Source organism: Corvus moneduloides, chromosome 2 (assembly GCF_009650955.1).
Source record: "Corvus moneduloides isolate bCorMon1 chromosome 2, bCorMon1.pri, whole genome shotgun sequence".
NCBI lineage: Eukaryota > Metazoa > Chordata > Aves > Passeriformes > Corvidae > Corvus > Corvus moneduloides.
Window position 1 is genome coordinate 63,695,579 of NC_045477.1, and position 14,127 is coordinate 63,709,705.

Sequence of the window (14,127 nt, forward strand, 5' to 3'; positions counted from 1 at the left end):
TTTGTGATTGTAAATTTCTTATTGTGGAGGAAATATAGCTTTAATATGTCTATAGTAGAATCATGTTGCAAATGAAGTTCTTCTATATACATTTTTTTTGCCCTAAACATCTGAATAAGAGGGGCACATTTTGCTTCTCTACCTATATCTTCTGAGATAAATGTGTGTTAGGACTTCAGTAGTTATTCTATGGAAGCTAATACCAGCTTTTGTAATATTTGTTCAGAACCCTTAGGTCACTAATGGGCTTTCAGTGACTTCCTTTGATTTGCCTGCATCAGCATGCAAACCGCTGTACTTTCAGCTAAAATATGTGGCAGTTGATGGCTTCCCAGAGTGAAGAGTCTAACTGATGAGACTGCACAGTGCTAAATCAGAGTATAGATAGGTACCTTCTTACAAAGTCTTAGTCACCTAATTTTAATTTCTATTTAAAAACCTACAGCTTTTCCTATCATTTTCTAAAAGCTAAGATAGTTTCTAGAATTTACTGGCTTCGTTTTATGCTGACCTCAGATATCCAAGTCTTTCCAACTCCACTTGAATTCATGAATTCTAATGGGAACAAGGCAGAAAATTATTAATGTAAACTGTCTACGGTGTAAAAGTCTTTTCCACATCCAACAAACACTTAGCTCTTTTGCTTACTAACTGGTTAATGCCCTAGAAGAATCTGTTAAAATAGGTATTCCATGTCCAAGACATATGGTTCTAGCCTGCTTTAAAATATCATGGCCTGTTTTTAACTGATTGAATTATACAATATGGAAACATAACTGTTTAATATCGTTTTATTGTTTCTTTTGGTTTTATTTCAACTTAAACACAGTCATGTGTTTGAAATTATGAGTGCAGAGAACTATTGTTATAGATTATGTGCCACTTGTCTGACGTAATTTTCAAAACCTGGAATTTAAATAAAGTTTTTCTAAGGTAGAGGTTTCAAATAAGTCATACATGCCCTAAAAGCCTCTTTTCTTCCTCTTAATTGACTGTAAGGAGACTTATGAAAATATCTAGTGTAGAAGCATCTTTTTTTTTCCACATAAAACATCAATGGGTCCGGTCCAGCTGCTGATAGACTGGCATAATTAAATTCTTAGGACAGAACAAAATTTCAGAATACCTTTAATAAACAGAAATTTTGAAGTGTTTGTTATATCATCTTCAGTAATATTTTCACTCCAATAGTAGCACTAAAAGATAATAGAGTTGTTTTTATTTTCTGTATTTATCTGTGATAGCAGGTTAATATTAATATGCAGCTGGAAGAATTTTTGGTTGTTCTGCATGGTATTCATACAGGTGTCACAGACATGAAAGAGATGTAGGAAATCAACATACTGAGTGCTGCCATACCTTTCCTTCAACAGTGGTGAGTCTCACTTTTTTTTCCTAATTTGTTCACTGTTATGAGATCATCTGAGCGCCTGTAGGCATTTCTCCTGCAAGAAACAAAATATTCATTGCCAGTGGAGATTTTACTCTTTTTTTAAAGAAAAATATTTTTACGAATATGTTGCATTACATGAATAAAATCGTATAAATTACCCATTTTTGGGAGGATAGATATGGGGCTGGATTTAATATCTGCTTTCACAAATAGTTTTATTTAGTCTGCAAAGATGCTTAGAATAGCCTTACATGAATTCCTGTGTGATTTTTATCTAGGTCAATTTTCATAAAATTATGTGAAAATGCATAATATGTAATATTCATATAATTACTGTTAGTGATAACAGCTGTAACCTTCTTTATGGCCGTTTGACAGCAAAACTGTTGTGATGGTGTTTGGATGTTGCAGTAAAAATTGTAACATTTTTTTTCATAATAACCTGAAACTTAACTTTTCCCATACTAGCGCATATTAGAAACGAGAAGTCACAGTATAGTGTGATATCTTCTTCTGTATTTCTATTGCTTCCTATTGAGCTGAAGGTAGACTTGCAGATGAAAAACTGCATGGATATGGAAACTGATTTTTTGCATCAGTTTACCACCATGGACAATTCAGATTATAACTCTTATCGGTAAAGTATCTCTGTTTCTGAGAGAAACATCAAATATCCTATATTGGACTGAGTTGCCAAGGTTTTGGTAGGGGGTGGTCTGCAAAGGTTGTTTCTATGAGAAATGCCAGAAGCTTCTCCCCCATGGTGGACAGGGCAGTCCCAGGCAACTTTAAGAACCCAATGCTGGCCAAAGTTAAGCCCACTATTGACATTTGGTAGCATGTCTGTGATAACTTGTCTAAGAAAGGGTAAAAACCACTGCACAGAAGCAGTGACAGAAAATTGAGAAAATATGAGAGAAACAGCCCTGCACACACCCAGCTCCATAAAAACCAGCAAGAGGAGGTGCTGCAGGCACCAGAACTGAGATTCCCGTACAGCCTGTGATGAAGACCACAGAGACATAGGTCGTCTTCCTGTGGCCCAAGGAGATCCACGGCAGGTGGACCCACCTAAAGTCATATAAACAAAATTATTGTAGCCCATGCCACTTAAAAATTTGCAGATTTTCTTCCTTCAAAGTGAACCCGTCTCCACAGAGCCATGAAAGGAACCATCTTTTTACATCTTATTTTTCTTCCATTTTTGCAGATGCTGATATAAATAAGGCTGAACAAGAACCCATGTGCACAACTAACATATATTTAGTCACAAACCCTGGTATCTCAAGCTCATTTCACTTTTCCTGTATATTCACACAGTAGCCAGACAAAATTCATTGTTTAGATTTATGAGCAGAATGTATGAATTATCAGACTCCTGCACAATGTATTTTAAGGTCATCATATTTACCTAACTATTACACTATCATACTATGCATTGGCTGAGGAGACTGTAAACACAGTCTTTCTGATCCAAACATTGTTAGATCAAATTAATTTCTTATTAGGGTGTAATTAACTGTAAGCAGAATTCATGTCACTACAGTTTCCTAGGAAAAAATTACTAGACAAAAGCTAGTTGCCTCTTTTCTTACTGCTGCTTCTCAATTAGAAGCGTTGTTTAGGTGAGCTTGTTGTTTCTTTCCTTAGCACCTGGACCTATGCCAGAAGTTCATAGGGATATAATCAAGGTCTTCACATGCCAAAGAGTGAATGAAAAACTCATGAAACATTACCAAGTAGTGTTTAGGGGCTAAGTTTTAAAGAAAGTCCTGCCAGGAATCGAGGAACTGATGCAAAGTTTGAAAGTGGTAAATACCTTTGGGATATTTTAAGAGAACCAGACAGATGCTCGGGAAACTGAAAAAATACCAGTATAGTAATTAGTTCTTATTCCTGAAGAGAAGTTGAATTTGGGACCAATTCAAAACGAGGGGCAAAGGAGCATAGAGTATATCTTATTCTTCAAAATGTACTTGCAAGGAAGCTCAGCTGTCATGCCACATTAAACAAGTTTTTATTATGTGCAGGAAACTGAAAGTACTAAGCCATTACATGTACGAACATCTTCTGCCGTACACAAGAACAGACCATCAGAGTGCCCATAGGTTACATCTGGGGTTCTATATACACTACATTCCACTATTTTGCCTGTTAGAATATTCCATGAATGTAAAATTTCATGTAAACATTTAGGTTATGGCACAACACTTGAAAAAAAATGTAGTGAAAACATAGTTTTGGTGGGTGACATGTACGGCCATTTTTGTTAGTAACATAAAAAATCTTTACACTCAGAGTTTTCCTGCTCATTCATCAGACTTCTTCAGTTATTACAATATGATCAAGGGGGGATGGAGTTGCACTTCATAAAGTATTAGTGAACTTCATGAGGAATGAAGTCTAGTGATTGAAGCAGGTATTCTGGGTTAGATTTCACCGTTGGACAGTGAAACAGTATGGAGAAGCAAAACATCTGAAAAATTTAATTTTGTGGAAAATAAATATTGGAAAGTTACCCTGTTCCTTATATGTAGTTGCCCACTTGTAAATAAAGTTGAGCAGAATTACTGAAACTAGTTAGGGAGGTTGTTTAATGTATAACTAAGGTTAAATCTAATATCAGAATATTATATTTTCATAGAATCACAGAATCTTTGAGGTTGGAAGACAACTCTGTAGATCACTTAGTCCAACACCTTTCCTCAAAGCAGGATAACCTAAAGTAGATGGTTTATGTCTGTGTCCATTTGGGGTTTGCATATCTCCAGGAATGTAGACTCCACAACTTCTCTAAGCAACCTCTTCCAGTATGTTATCAGCTTTGCAGAATTTTTTTAGTTTCAAATAAATGGAATTTCCTGTACTTGCATCTGTACACATTGCCTTTGTCTTTTCAATAAGTACCACTCAAGTGAGTTTGATTTCCTCATCTTTATTGCTAAGCATCTGGTATTTATAAAATCTGATAAGATATCCCTTGGATGTCTTCCCAAGACTGAATAGATCCAATTTTCTCAGCCTTTCCTTGTATGTCACACGCTCCAAAACCTTAATCGTATTTGTGGCCTGTCATTAACTTACTCTGTAAGTCCATGTCTCTTTTGTATTGGGAAGCCCAGAGCTGCACCCAGCAATCCAGATGTGTCTCACCAGTGCTGAACATAGTGGAGGGATCATGTCCCTTGAGGTGCTGGCAACATTTTTGCTGATGCCACTGTTTGTCTTCTGTGATACGAGAGCAAATAGGTGGCTCATGTTAAATTCAGTGCACATGGTTCAACAGAGCACATGTGCATAGCAGCACTTCTGATTAGGTGCAGAACGTCGCATGTCATCAAATCATAAGATGGCCTGGGATCTTGAAAGATCATCTGGTCCAATGTTTTGTGGGAAGGACAGCCTGGATGAGATTATCTACCTGCCTGTCTAATGTGATTTCCACTTGTTGAACTTGATGATATTATTCTCTGGCCATTTCTTCAGTTTGTCAAGATCTCTCTAAACGGCAGAACATTCACCTGATTAGTCATTAACTCCTTCTAATGTTGTATTGTCTTCAAACTTTCTAAGGCTGCACTTTTCTCAGTCACTGGGGTCATTCATGAAGCTTGGAGCTTCATCCATTCATTTGGAGCCAGTATTGACCTCTAGGGTATGCTGCTGGTGATTGGCCTCCAGCTGAGCTTCATGGTGCTCCTTATAATTCTTGCAATTCAACCAGTTTTACATCCACCTTATTGACCACTTATCTGGGCCATACTTCACCCTCAGTAGTAGACCCCCTTCTCTGCTGGTGTCATATTCACACTTTTTTTTTTTTTTTTTCCTAGAATTCTAATATAGAAACAACAGAATTGAAACCAAGAAACTGTCCAGAGTTTGCTGACACAGAAGGCACTAAAATTCATTGGACTGAACAAAAGCATGTGTATTTTCCATAAAAAAGAAAATATGCTTTCACCTATTTTTTTCTTATGCTCAACTGCTCAGAATTTTGTGCTCAAGCTCTGCTAAGATCCAGAAATTATATGGTGTAGCACTAACTGTCTCTGGGGTATAAAGTCTATTAGATGCAAAGCATCTTCAATATTCGTGGACAGAATATTGAATCAAACCCACATGAATTCAGCTATAGCACCTATCCTTTTAATAATTGAAAATATCAAGGTAGTTACTTCTGAGTTTATACATAATCTACTTATTACAACCTAGTAAATAGTCTACTAACTGGAACACTTGGAGAGCTTACATTCAGTGCTTAAGAAGATTCAGATTCAAATTTTCTAATGTCTGTTCTCTAGGCAAAGATTGGCTAATATATCCTTCATAGACATCTTAAAAAGATTAAATCTATGTTCTCTCTGATGGGAGACTTTCAACAGGATATATTTAAAATGCCTTCATCCCAACCCTTAGTCAGGGATGACTCTAGAGCAGAATGCAGAAGTGACAGTATGTTGTATGTGTTGGATGTGAGCCTTACCTGGATCCAGAAATGGAGCATCACCTCCAGCCACACACATTTTAAAATAAATTGCAATTACTGACCATTTTTTAAAAAAAATAATTAGAAGAAGCAAACAACCAGAAGAAGCAGAACATGAGCTTGTCTGCTTGAATGTACATATTTTCTATAAATTCAGAAACTCTGGTTCTGGACATGAGGAATTTTAAACATATCCAAATCCTTACTATTTTCTACCTGATGAAATGTGTGTGTTTTTTCAAAAGCCTGTGTGCAACACCACTTCAACAGCTGTGGAGTAGTAACATTGCCTTGGTAATCAAGTTTGACAAAAACAAATCGGAAATATGAAAGTAAGATACTATCTGCTTAATATCATATCAGTATTGTATCATTAGTTTGTATTTTATTTTATTTGATTAGTCACTAAATATAAAATACATTTTTTTAGTAGCACACATATTTTATTCCAGGTTTACATCAAAAATAAATTTGAACTCAAAAGACATTCTCTTTCACCTAAATGAGCAGGATTAAAGAATGATACAATGATACAGGCTCTTTCTCAGCAGTACTGATAAATAGCCCAGTGAGGTCCAATATTGTAACAGAGTAGGGAAAAATAAGGAGTTTTAATACATACTAACTGTGTATTAATTTTAAAAAAGTATTATAAAATTTAAAAAATTGAGTTCAAAAAATGGAAATAATTTCCCTGCCATATAATTCCTGCTTGCCTTTTACAGAGCAGTGGATCCAGTTTGTTAAAAAAAAAAAAGGGGGGTTTTCTTTTTCCTTTCCTTAGGAAACATAATAGATAATTTATAGAAACATAGAACATGTGGATTGAAAGGCACCTTTAAGATCATCTACTTTCACCCCTCCTGCCATGGGCAGGGACTTCTTTCATCAGACCAGGTTTGTCAAAGCCCCATCCAGCATTGCCTTGAACACTTCTTCAGGGATGGGACATCCACAACTTCTCTGGCAACCTGGTCCAGTGTTTAACCACCCTCACAGTAAAGAATTTTTTCCTTACATCTGATACAAACCTACTCTCTTTTAGCTTAAAGCCTTTCCCCCTTGTCCTGTCACTACATGCCCTAGTAAAAAGTCCCTCTCCAGTTTTCCTCTAGGTCCCTTTAGGAACTGGAAAGCTGCTATAAAGTCTCTCCAAAGCCTTTTCTTCTCCAGGCTGGACAGCCCCAGCTCTCTCAGCTTGTCTTCATAGGAGAGGTGTTGCAGCCCTCAGTGCATTTTCATGGCCCTTCTCTGGACATGCTCCAAGATGTCCATGTCCTTCTTATGTTGGAAGCTCCAAAGATGGATGCAATATTCCAGTTGGTGTCTCTCTGCACAGAATACAGGGGATGAATCACCTTCCTTGACCTGAGCATCACCTTTCTTTTGATGCAGCCCAGGACACAGATGGCTTTCTGGGCTGCAGGCACACATTGCTGCCTCATGGCCAACTCTTCATCCACCAGTATTTCCATGTGCTCTTTGCCATTTATCAATCCATTTATCTCTGAGCTTTTATTGAAATGGGGGATTTCCCTGAAGCAGGTGTAGGAGCTTGCACTTGGCCTTTTTGAACTTCATGAGGTTCCCCATGGGCCCACCTCTCAAGATTGTCACAGTCCCTCTGGATGGAATCCCTTTCCTCTATGGGGAGAAATAAGATAGAATTGGGTTGTGGGCTGTAAAACCTGCCTGCAGAGGCACATGGCAGCACAAAGGAGCACATGGTGGCACAGAGAGGCTTGTCTCCACTGGACTCTGGGGGGAGGAGGCGTCACAGGACAGACCCCTACGGAGAGGAGCCTGCCGGGAGCTGACGGACGGGTGAACAGTGAGTGATCATCCCACAGAAGGAAGTGTGCTGATGATGTGGCAACACGGGATAGGTCATGCCATAGAAGGAAATACTGTGCCATAGAAAAGTGTATAAAACCAGCTCATTCCTTTGACTAAATGATTCAGATTCCCTGCCAGTCTGGGTCCATGCTCAATCACCAACACCCTCCAGCACATCAACTGCAGCATACACCTTGGTGTTGTCAGCGAACTTGCTGAGGGTGCACTTGATCCCACTGCTCATGTCAGTAACACTGGCTCCAATAAAACCCTTGAAAAATGCCTCACTGGTTTCCACTTGGGCATCAGGCCATTGACCAAAAGTCTTTGAGTGTGACCATCCTTACTCACTGAGAGGTCCATCTTCACATGAAAGAGAAGAAATTTCCTTGACGCTTAGTGTTTGATTTGTCTGTCCTTATCCCAGGAAAACCAAGACCCCTGTGCCCAGCCAGGCTGGGGATCCTTCACTGATTGGTCCTGCTGGATCAGAGGGCAGTTTGACTAACTTATTCAGGAACACACACTAACAGCATAAGCGAGACCCCTCAGCAAAATTCCTCATTTTATTCAAGTGTGTTACCCACCGCCAGTGACTTAGCTCTCTTTATTAACTGTGCACCTTGAGTTTCCTTAGATGTTCTCCAACCTGGACTATGACTAAAGGGGGGCAGTTCTTCATTCTTCCAGTCCTTGTCTTTTCAGGGATATATATTCTGTACCTCTAATGAAGGATTGTCCTCTAAGCATACCTTCTATACAGTCCAAGTAGAAAACAAAAGGAAAAGAAACATCAAGATGTTTGCACACCACAGACTGTACAGCACCTTTAACATAACAGCTTCCCTCAGAAAGCTATTTTTCTTCTCTCTCTTGAATGGCCTCATCCTCTATTTCTGCCAACTGGTTCTACAATTATAATTAGAGTTGTTAGTCTCTGCCTACCTGAAATAATTGCAGGGTAATTATCCTTACCATACTCAACATGAGGTGCCTGGATCAAAGAAAAATTTGCCTTTGATTAGACAGACAAAAGAGAAAAGGAAAAAAGGATAAGCAACAGACTTCTTGTCCATATGAAGTAAATGACTTTGGACTAGGCCTTCTAGACGATGAGTGGCCTCACAATCTGAAATTTCAAGTAAGTAACTTTAATTCTTACCTCTCTAAATGGGTAACAGAGCCCTATGATAGGTGTAGGGCAAGAAGTAAACACAGCAGCTTTGCATTCTGAGATTGCAGCAAGTAATATGATGAACAGGAGCTCACCCGCAGATCTAAAGCAAGAAGTGTCAGACACTATATTGACTCATCCTGAGGCTGTAACTTCAGTCAACTGGCCTTAACAGCTTCAAGTGCTATCCTAAATACAGTCTTCATGTTTCTTTCAAGATAGGAGTGATGGGTTCCAGTGTTTAGTTCATTCACCCTGGATATAAGGTTGCTATCTGAAAAGTTTAAAATTCCATTTTCAACCTCACAATAACATGTCTTAACAACTACATTGCAGGTTATGTCGGTAATCATTTACGGTTGTTCTTTATCTCTCCTCTTGAAGCCTTGCCATGGGGACAAATAAACTGAAACAAGATTCATCCAGGATTGGAAAAAGAGAAAGGTAAAGAAGCTGTTCATCTGAAGGGCAGAGACTTCAATCCAAGTCCATGCATTCTGCATTACACAGTCACTGAATAAAATATAAATACACTCCAGGTTTCAGGGCTGAAACTGAATATTTCTCTGTCCTGTGCATGGAGATTCTGTAATTAAGATTTTTTTCTTCCTGGAAAAATGAAATGTGAATTGTTTTCTTATAGATACACAGCTTTAGCAGACATGATTTTTGAGTATATCTGATCCATCTTAACCTAAAATACTGTGGCGAGGGGCAGATACAATGCTCTTGAAAAACAGAAATGAGAGAAGACATTTGTCAAAATAAGATAAAAATTGGGGTCACACTGTGTTTTGCCAATAAATTAATTCCTAAAAGGTTGGGAAGACTGTTTCTAAAAGAGTAATATCTTTTCTTTCTGGGTGTTAGCATTTCTGTCTCAAAAACTAGTTTTCAGTTAATAGAGATGACATGCTGAATCTGAATTTGAGCAATGAAGAGTTGAAGATTAAAAGGAAGATATTTCCTTAAAAATTTATTTTGAATGAATCTAGATCTTTATTACCAATTTAGATCCTCTTTGTGAAGCACTTTAATGTTCCCAGAAGTACTGAGTGTCCACCACTGTATGAGCTTTTGTGAAGAGTACCGAGTTATCAAGACACTTCTTTTATGTACAGTTATGCTGAAATCTAGGCCATCTGTATCAAAGTCCTTTATCTACACTATCTTCTAACACCTGTGATTTAAGTTAACTTTTTTGACTTTAAATTGCAGTAGAGCAGAAGAAGACCTCAAACAGCAAGGCAAAGGCCTCAGAAGGCAAGCAACATCCAGGTTACAGGCAGATTCTTCAGTTCCTGAGAATTTGGATATAAACTGCACATGGTAGACACAGAACCCTTCCTTCTCTTGTCCTGCTCAAGATAAGCTGCTGAAAGAAGCCTCCAAATCATAAAGTCCAAGTGCTCAGCCTGGACATGAATTATCTTCAGATTCACCCATCAATATAAGAAAATCCTAATTCCAATATTTGAACTAGCTTTTAGTCAATATGCATTCCAGCATCAATGAGATTTTCATGTTGAAGGCCCCAGTGACTGGAAAAACGGGCTACTAATATTCATCTTTAAAAAGCTATTGTGGTTTGAAGCTTCAATTTACTATGTTAGGGTCCTAAGGAGACTCCTGGGAAGTACCAATCAGTCAGACTCACCTCAGTGCCCAGTAAGATAACGGGGTATGTCAAGGGAAGACAGGGAGGTGATTAGAGATAGCCAACTTCATCAGGAGTAAATTTTGCCTAATAAATTTAGTGACCTTCTACAATAGAGTGACTACATCAGTGGACAAGGGAATAGCTACAGATGTCATTTACTGGGACTGATAAAGACCCTTTGATAAAGTCTCTCCCAATATACCTGCCTCTAAATCAGAGGCATACGGATTTGATGTATAAACAAAAAGATGGATAGGGAATTGGCTGTATTTTTGCATCCAAAGAGTTACAGTCAATGGCTCAATGTCCAGGTGGAAACTAGCAATGAGAGGTATCCCATAAGTGTCTGCACCAGCACAAATGTTATTTAACATATTCATCAGTAACGCAGAGTGTCTTGCACCTCAGCAAGTGTGCTGACAACACCAAGACTGCGTGGTGCAGTCGGCACACTATTGGGAAAAGATGCCATCCAAAGGGACCTTAACAGGCTTGAGAAGTGGGCCTGTGCAAACGTCATGAAGTTCAACAAGGCCAAATGAAATGTTCTGCACAGTGAAATCCTCAATATCAATACAGAATGAGACATGAATGGATCAAGAACAACCCTGAGAAGAAACACTTGAGAGTACTGGTGGATGAAGAGTTGGCCATGAGGCAGCAATGTGTGCCTGCAGCCCAGAAAGCCAAATGTCTCCTGGGCTACACCAAAACAAGTGTGGCCAGAAGGCTGAGGGAGGTGATTCTCTCCATCTAAAGAAGGGCCACAAAAATGATTAGAGGACTGAAGCACCTCTCATATGAAGACAAGATGAAAGAACTGGGGTTGTTCTGTCTGGAGAAGAGAAGGCTCCAGGGAGACCTTAGAGCAACTTTCCAGTTCTAAAAGGGGCCTGTAGGAAAATTGTAGAGGGAGTTTTTACCAGGGCCTGTAGTGTCAGAACAAGAGGCAAGTGTTTAAAAATGAAAGAAGGTAAATTTGGATTGCACCCAAAGAAGAAATTTATTACAATAAGGACAGGGAGACACTGGGGAAAATTACCCAGAGAAGCTGTTGATTCCGCCACTGCTGGAAGTGTTCAAGGTCACATTGGGTCTTTGAGGTACATAATCTAGTGAAAAATATCCCTGCCTTTGGCAAAGGGGTAGAACAAGATGATCTTTGAAGGTCCTTTCCAGCCAAAACCGTTCTATGTTCTATAGCACTTTTGTGAAATGGACCTTTTTGATAATTTTGGTTCTGATCGTGTTCAGCTTCATGACAGATATTAAGCAAATTGATGCCTATCAAGACTAAAATCTACTGTGGATTTGAAGGTCCTTTCCAGCCAAAACCGTTCTATGTTCTATAGCATTTTTGTGAAATGGACCTTTTTGATAATTTTGGTTCTGATCGTGTTCAGCTTCATGACAGATATTAAGCAAATTGATGCCTATCAAGACTAAAATCTACTGTGGACATGTGAAGAAGTTTAATTCTATCAAGGGTAATAAAAAGAAATGTAAGTACCCCTAGTATTAGGTAGTGAATGGTGTGTGGATTTTAGATCACAATACTGGACCTAGAAAAAAAATTGTTTAAATCCCTTACTGGATTTGGCTATTTATATCTATGTAAATTACAGGGACATGCAAAATGCTCAGACAGCTTTGGTGAAAGCAGTATGAAAGTAGAACAGCACAGCCCCTGCCAGTTTGTTTCAATGCCAGAACTCCAAACTCTGAGTTCAATCCTCTGGTATTTCTTCCAGTAAAATTTTTAATCTGTGCACTTAATAATACTGGGTTTAAAATATCCTGTAGCAATAGCTATTTCTATTACAGTCCAAATACTGAAGGACTTTTTGTGATTACGGTCACACAGAAATAAAGCTTTCACCGTTGCTGTCATAGAGCTCTTAAAAAAATTCAAGCCAGCTACTCATCATTCAGTTCTTTGACTGGAAAACCATTAAACAAAAAAGAAAAACATGAGCAGGAAGAAGGAGCTGTTCCAAACACTCTTGCATGATCTCCCTTGCCAGGGAAATGACTCTTTGGCTTCTGTGCACTTGGCTTGTTAGTTCTTTGCAGCTTTCATTTCTATACAATGAATAGTGTTCCAATGTGTTATGTGGAAATGGAAAAAAAAAAAGTAAAAAAGCCAATAATTTAATAAATATAAAAGAAAAATTTTAGAACTTATAAAATATATCACATTAGAATCTGATTAGGATTCTGCTGAAATTCCTGATTTATAATTCAATATTTCTCTCCAGGTGTTGTGCATTTCTGAGAAGTCAGAAAGGGAGATAATGTGAAATGTTTACAACATATGCAAAGTTAATCAGACACTGGTTTCCTATGTGTTTTAAATGCAAATGCCTGGAAGGCTCCTATTTGTGTGGCAACAGAATCCTCCACAAATATAATAGCTTGTTTTAACTTTCCTCCTCTTTTCTCAAGATATATATTACACCTCCCAAACTTTCACCCAAAAATGAAAAAAAAGCAAGGAAAAAATTAATGTGTGTCACTAAGTGTATGGACAGATGATTCCACACTGCTAGCATAATGTTCAGAAAATCCTACAGGTAAATACAGGTAGTAGGACACTGGGATAAATATAGAATTTGTCCAATCCATCAGGAAATTCTGATTGTATTTTGTTCCCCTCCCCTGACTTCTTGTCAGTTTCCCTCCCTTCCTCCCTCTCTTCCTCCTTTCCTACAACCTTTTTGCTTTCTCTTCCTCCTTCTCTTAATTCTTCTTTGGAGGTTTTAAAGGGAAAGAAGGGAACAAAGAAAGAAACAAACCTGTCAATCATGTCCTGGGCAGCATCAAAAGAAGGGTGGTAGCAGGTTAAGGGAGGTGATTCTGCCCCTCTTCTCTACCCTCATGAGACACCAACTGGAGTTCTGCTCCATCTCTGGGATCCCCAGCAACAGAAGGACATGGACCTGACGGAGTGGATCCAGAGAAGGGCCATGAAGATATTCCTACAGCCTGAGGGGTTTAATCATATATAATACTCAGAACCTTCTGCAAACATAGGACATTTTAAATTCTCTTGAAAAAAGAGAAGGAGAGAGACACAAAAGCCCTTTTAAAGACTGCCTGCAAAGCAGTGTAAACATGGGGATTGTTACATCCGTTCTGCAAAAATGAACTCCTTAAAAACTATAGTTTTATTAGCTATAGAAATAATTACACCTACTCTATTCATTTAAAACCCTCTTTGTAGAATCATTAATTTTACCGTTTATAGTTGACTTTTTTCTCTCCAGAATTCCAGGGAAGAGTCATGCCATGAAAATAGAGCTTCATTTATTTCAGTAAATACATGCTGTGTTCTGTGCAAAATGTACAAGATGTAAGAATACTGGCATAAACTATCAGTGAAGGAGAATGTATTAATATCATTAATAGGAGACTAATATCCTTTTTTTGTTGTTATATAGATTCTAAACTTCTTTTTCCTAAAGAAAAAAAACAACTTTGTTTTTCAAGAATTTAACTACTACCGTTAGTCTTAATTTCATAAATGACCCTTCTGTGCTACAGAATATTTGCCAGATATAGTATATGCACCCAGG